The 6,675-nt window shown below is 43.4% G+C and overlaps 1 protein-coding gene across 1 annotated transcript in view; it reads left to right on the top strand.

Moving 5' to 3' along the window:
• Positions 1 to 5,135: 5,135 nt before the first annotated feature.
• TNRC6C (trinucleotide repeat containing adaptor 6C) overlaps positions 5,136 to 6,675 on the top strand; it is a 93,877-nt gene continuing 92,337 nt past the window's right edge. Inside the window, exons 1-2 of the mRNA XM_047706488.1 lie at positions 5,136 to 5,173; positions 5,948 to 5,969. The gene's annotated coding sequence lies outside the window, so the exon portion shown is untranslated. The remainder of the gene's footprint in view (positions 5,174 to 5,947; positions 5,970 to 6,675) is intronic.

The following is a 6,675-nucleotide window of genomic DNA, read 5'->3' as shown; positions in this document are numbered from 1 at the left end:
TTAATGATTTTCTTAACGTTTTGTTTTCTCTAGCTTATTTTACTACAGTAATACAGTATGTAATATATATAACATACAAATGTGTTGTCTCTTGATGTGATCAGTAAAGCAGACTGTTAATAGTTTGGGGGGAGTTAAAAGTTATAGGTAGATTTCTGACAGCTTGGGGAGTCAGTATCCCTAACCTCCAGCATGTTCAAGTGTCAGCTGTTGGGTTGATACATACTAGTTTTTTTTCTCCTCCAATGGATCAAGAAGCTTCCCAAATCTAAGTGGTGTGTGTGTGTGTGTGTGTGTGTGTGTGTGTGTGTGTGTGTGTTAGTAATCATTTCTGGTGTGGGGCTCAAAGCCACCGCCCCAAGATCAAGAGTTGCATGCTCTTCCAGCTGAGCCAGCCAGGTGTCCCTCCAAATCTGTTCCTAATCTTCTCACTGGCCCTGCAAGATAGATAGAATCTTATTAAGTATTACTAGATCATTTTAGGGAATAAGGTGTCCCTTGGAAAGAAAGGATACTTTCTTTTTAAAGTAGAAATGTGATTCGATGTTAATTTTTAAGAAATTATTGGTGAGAAATGGCAGAAACTGTACTGGAGGTAGAAGGAGTTATGTCAATTGGGGGAAAGTAGATAAAATTGTATTAAAGAGTATACATCTGAATTGTGCTTTGTCCTGTAAACATGAGCTCAGGCAGGCAAGGCTTAGAGCTAAGGGCCATATAGTCTCTTTATTTATGGCATTTTATTTTACTGTATAGTAAACTCTTGACTGTACTGCTGGGGGAGTAGCAGCTCTAATTGTCAGAGCAGTAGAATTAAGTAGTCAGTTTTATTTCATCTTCAGTTGAATACCTTTTATTTATTTATTTTGGGGAGATAATTTTTTTCTTTTTTTTTTTATTTAAATTCAATTAGCCAATGCATAGTTCATCCATCATTAGTTTTTGCAGTTAGTTTTTGCAGCTTTTTTTTTTTTTTTTTAAAGATTTTATTTATTTGTCAGAGAGACAGGAGAGCGAGCGAGCACAGGCAGACAGAATGGCAGGCAGAGGCAGAGGGAGAAGCAGGCTCCCCGCCAAGCAAGGAGCCCGATGTGGGACTCGATCCCAGGACGCTGGGATCATGACCTGAGCCGAAGGCAGCTGCTTAACCAACTGAGCCACCCAGGCGTCCCGTTTTTGCAGCTTTTAAAGATGCACCTGTACTTTTCTATTTTGTTAAGTTTACTCTCTGAGGATAATTTAAGGCTTTTATTGTACCATAGATTAAGAAAGTGTAACAGTAGAGGAGGGCAGTCACTGCTTGGTTTTTATTTATGTGCTTTCTCCCAAGATGTGTGGCGGCAGCGCGATGGTTTTAGCCCCACAGCATGTACACGGCCTGGCACCCACAGGCTCGCCAGTGCCTTTCAGACCCTGTTTAAATGCAGATTTCCTGGTGTCCCTGCACTGTTGAACATGAGACTATTCCTGGAAAGTGTCCTCTGAAATAACAAATGATCACCATTTTCCAAACTTGATAAACGTACTGAATGAGCTTCTTTAAAAGCAGTGTTCTTAGCCTTGGCCAAACAGCAGAGCCATCCAGAAGCTTTAAAAACTGCCTCTGCTTCCACTCCCAGAGATCGCACGGAATGGAGTGGCGCCCTGGCTTCAGGAGGTTTTAAAACTTCGTGGGTATTTCTGATGAACAGCCAAGACTGAGAACCACTGTTTTAAAGGAATAATATTCTCTAAGTAGCCCCTTCCTCCACACCATGTTGCTTTAAATTATGTTTATTATGGTAGTGTTTAAATATGTACAAACTGACAGCAGGTTGAAATTCCTTATGTATGTAGTTGTTTGGTGTGTTTTTTTTAAAGATTTTATTTATTTATTTGACAGATAGAGATCACAAGTAGGTACAGAGAGGGGAGTCAGGCTCCCTGCTGAGCAGAGAGCCTGATGCGGAGCTCGATCCCAGGACCCTGAGATCATGACCTGAGCCAAAGGCGGAGACTTAACCCACTGAGCCACCCAGGCGCTCCCTTATGTATATAGTTATATATAAAACCCATTAATGAATGAAAAAACCTCAAAATCAGTAAATTCATAACAACATTCATGTATATATGGATGTAATTTTCCTGAGGCTTTTGTGCATGCTTTTCTTTCTGTCTAGTCTGGTAAGTTATCTTTGCCACCTGGATCAGTCTGGGCCCAGGCAGGAGATAAAGGCACACAGTAATGTAAACAGGGAAAGTTTCTTAGAAAGAAGAGTTAAGCTGTGATAACAAAGTCACTGCAGAAACCATATGGGACCTAGGGCTGAGGGAGAGTCCCCAAGGAAGGCTGGGGTTCAGACTCGCTGAAGAAGGGGGAGTTGCAGCCCTCCGAGTGGCAGAGCAGCTCCGTGATTTGCCCAAGTTGGCGAGGCTGCAGTTGCTGGGCAGCGACGGGACTGGCTCCGGAAAGCCACAGCCATTAGCGGGTCACAGGGCCGGCTACACAGGCCAGCGGGGGTCTGGGGGGCAGCCTTCCCCGGGGGCAAACTGCAGCTGATGGCCGCCCATGTGCTGAGCAGGTAGGAGTGTCATCAGCTCAGCAGGAGACATGGAGCCCACCGGGTCCCAGATGGGAGGGCCCTGTCCTCAGCAGGACCACAGGAGTGGAGTGTAGGGGCAGGGCAAGCAGCCGGAGGCCTGGGGCGCACGGTGTCTGTTGAAAGGGTCTCGGGCAGTTGGTTCTAGTCCGTGAGCCGCAAGTTTGCTGAGGGACCACCCTTTCTGGCCCATGGCTGGGGTCGTCACTGGTGTCCTCACAGCTACATGCTCAGTTGTGCTCTCTGGAAAGGAAGAACTACCTAAGGAACTGCCCGTTAACTGCAGAGCGGTGTTGAAGGTTGAATTTGGAGTTGCCCAACAGTAAATTGGTATCTGACCCGCCGCCCTGTGCCAGCCAAATGTTTTTGCAGTGTTTAAGGCCCAGCTTACAGGCTGCCTGACCCTTCCAAGTGGTGTTACCCTGTGCTGTGCTCCCATGTATCCTTATAGTAGCTCACCATGCTGTGTAGGAATCTTTGTTTAAAAACTAATTGCTCTTGGGGTGCCTGAATGGGTCAGTTGGTTAAGCGTCAGACTCTTGATTTCAGCCCAGGTCATGATCTCAGGGTCATGAGATCTAGCCCCACGTTAGGCTACACCCTGAGTGTGAATTCTGCTTAAGATTCTCTCTTTCCCTCTCCCCCCACCCCAAAGCTCTCTCTTTCTCTAAAAAAAAATAAGTAAAATTAATTGCTCTTTGGGACACCTGGGTGGCTCAGTCCTTTAAGTGTCGCACTCTTGATCTCAGCTCAATTCTTGATCTCAGGCATGAGTTCGAGCCCTGTGTTGGACTCCACACTGGCCATGGAGCCTACTTGAAGAAAAATTGCTCTTTCAAAAAATGCCATGTAGGAATCTTTTTTATTTTTTTATTTTTTTTATTTTTATTTATTTATTTATTTATTTTTTAAGATTTTATTTATTTATTTGACAGAGAGAGATCACAAGTAGACAGAGAGGCGGGCAGAGAGAGAGAGAGAGAGAGAGGGAAGCAGGCTCCCCGCCGAGCAGAGAGCCCGATGCGAGACTCGATCCCAGGACCCTGAGATCATGACCTGAGCCGAAGGCAGCGGCCCAACCCACTGAGCCACCCAGGTGCCCCTATTTATTTATTTTTTAAAGATTTTATTTATTTATTTGACAGAGATCACAAGTAGGCAGAGAGACAGGCAGAAAGAGAGAGAAGAGGAAGCAGGCTCCCTGCTGAGCAGACAGCCCGATGTGGGGCTGGGATTGTGACCTGGGCCGAAGGCAGAGGCTTTAACCCACTGAGCCACCCAGGCGCCCCGCCATGTAGGAATCTTATTTAAAAAATAATTGCTTTCTCTTGGCAAGGATGCCCGTTCCCACTGTTGGTGGGAATGCAAACTGGTGCGTCCACTCTGGAAGACAGTGTGGGGGTTCCCCTAAAAGGAACTGCCATCCAGCAATTGCACTACTAGGTAATGACTCAAATACCAATTTGCAGGGTTACATGAACCCTGATGTTCACAGCAGCAGCATTAGCCATCGCCGAACTATGGGAAGAGCCCAAGTGCCCATCGATTGATGAATGAATAAAGAAGTTGTGATATGCACGCACGCGTGCACGCACGCACACACACACACACGAAACACACAATGGAATATTACCCATCAAAAAAGGATGAAATCTTGCCATTTGCCTTGACGTGGATGGAGCTAGAGAGTATTATGCTGAGCGAAATAAGTCAGAAAAAGAAAAATCCCTTATGATTTCATTCATGTGGAATTTAAGAAACAGATGAACATGGGTGGGGAGGAGGAGAGACAAACCAAGAAACAGACTAGACTATAGAGAACAAACTGAGGGTTGCTGGAGGGGAGGTGGGTAGGGGGTGGGTTAAATGTGTGTTGGGGATTAAAAGAGGGCACTGGCTATGATGAGCACCAGGTTTTGTATGTAAGTGCTGAACCACTAAATCCTACACCTAAAATTAATATACTATGTGTTAACTAACTGGAATTTAGATTAAAACTTGGGGGAAAATCTAAGAAAAAATTTTGTTTTTTCAAGCAAATGTATAAATTACAGTATGCTTGAGAATCATTTCCAAAGATTCTGATGTGGTTGGGCTAGGATGGAACCCAGTAATCTGCATTTTTGATAGGTAGTCTGGAGGATGCTGGGGATGTTGCTTCTGAGATGACAATGAGAGCTGTGGGCCTGGGGCTGGACTGTAGGAACAGTGTCTTACTCCGTTTTGTACCGTTACTGCCTGATGCTCCCGGCTAGAAGCATGGTGTTCGGCACCTGGGCGGAACGAACGACTCTGGAAGCACGAACACAGTCGGGGGCCCCTGAGAAGTGGGTGGCCCAGAGAGGGACCTCCTGTTTCCCACTCCTTCTCAGAGTGCCTTTCCACCTTCTGTCTATGAAGCTCAGCCTGACCTAAAACTCCCTGCAGCTAATGTTTTGTTGTTGTTTGATCTAAAATGGACATTATACCAATGCCACCTTTCTTTGTTTCATAGGGAGAAAGAACAAGAAACACAAAAAGAGGAACGTTTGATGGAAGAAAAGAAAAAGAAAAAGCAGGAAGAAAAGAAAAAGAAGGAAGGTGCTCAGAAAAAGGTGTGGCTGGCATTCCTCCTTCACTGTCTGTGATCGCTGTGTGTGTCATCCGCATTGTCACAGGCATTATGGTAGAGTTCCATTTTACGACCTCAGAAAATCAATATGTTAAATCCATAATTAGCAAAAAATAGATGTCCTAGTGAAATAAATACAGAGTGACAGCCACAGAATGTCTTTCTTAAGGAACCTAGAAATAGTAGAGCTGAGTTTTAAGGAGGTCTGATTTTCGTTATTGGTGATAAAGAATGTTCATACTATTCCCCTTACTGTGAACTGTCCAGAACAACCATGTCTTGAGAAACGAAATGAAAAGGGCCGTGTAACTGATTTTATTAGGAAAGCTAGAAATAATTTTTGCAGGTTTGGCAAATGTTCTCTTACAAATCCTATCAGTAAATATTAAAAATTAAAAGGCTTTCTGTAAATCTTATCATCTCATTTGAATCTTACTACATTTACTATTCCGAGTTAGGCTGTTTGTTGTTGGTCTTGCCTAGTTTAGATGTACCTTTTAATTTAAACCATACCTTTTGGCCTGTGTTAAAATACAGAGTTCTGATGAGCTACCAGATAGGGGTTTTTTTGCCTTTAGGTCAGTATTTGCAGGTAATAGCATGTGGACTATGTGTTTTCCCAGTAATAAATTTTAATAAATTGGGCAAAAACTTGTTTTGAAAATTTCCAGTATTAAATTCTGCTTATAAAATTTCATAGATGTGCACATTCTACACATTATTATTCCTAAAAAGAGTTTCTGGTTTTTTTTTTCAGGCTGCTGATCAAAAAACCAAAGGTAAGTTTATTTTATTTGGGGGTGGTGGTACATTTTATGGCAGCACCACACTCTTTATGATGAAGATGACTTTTAATTGATAGTTAAAAACAAAGAATCTAACTCTGTCTTTGAATCTTTTGAATCTTCTTTTTATCCCTGTGTATTTCTGCATTTATCACTGGTTTCACCTCCGTATTTCATTGGCATTTCATCTAAAATGCCTAAAGAATGTTGTGTTCACTTTCTGAACAATGCTTTTTACTTTTCCTTTGGTTTGCTTTCCACCAAACAAGGAGGAAACTGATAAAGGTGATCCGATTTGAATAAGAACAGCCCAAAGATACTGCATTTTTTTGAAACTTCCAATTTCTCTTTGCCCGACTGTATAACAAAAAGAGGTATATATTCTTTCTGTATGCCCTCTTTGCTAATTGATATGTAGAAGATTTTTTTCTTTTCTTCTTTTTTATTTTCTAAGTTAAAACTTTACTTGTTAGTGTCTTAGCGGGTATTGGAAACACACGTAGTTCCCCCAGTAACAGAGGCGTCCCTGGGGTTTGCTGGAGAGAGGACACAGCGGAGGCTGCTCTGGGAGCCTCTTCACCCTGTGCTCGCCCTGGTCCCGGGCTGTGCAGTGAAAGAGGGGCGTGTGCGTATGAGCCGCTTCCGCCCGCTCGGTTGAATTTGGGGCCAGTTACTTCATTTGTCCAAGCCTCAAGGATCT

This window comes from Lutra lutra, chromosome 16 (assembly GCF_902655055.1).
Source record: "Lutra lutra chromosome 16, mLutLut1.2, whole genome shotgun sequence".
Taxonomy (NCBI): domain Eukaryota; kingdom Metazoa; phylum Chordata; class Mammalia; order Carnivora; family Mustelidae; genus Lutra; species Lutra lutra.
The sequence above is the reverse complement of the archived record's forward strand: the minus strand, read 5'-3'. Positions and strand labels throughout refer to the sequence as shown.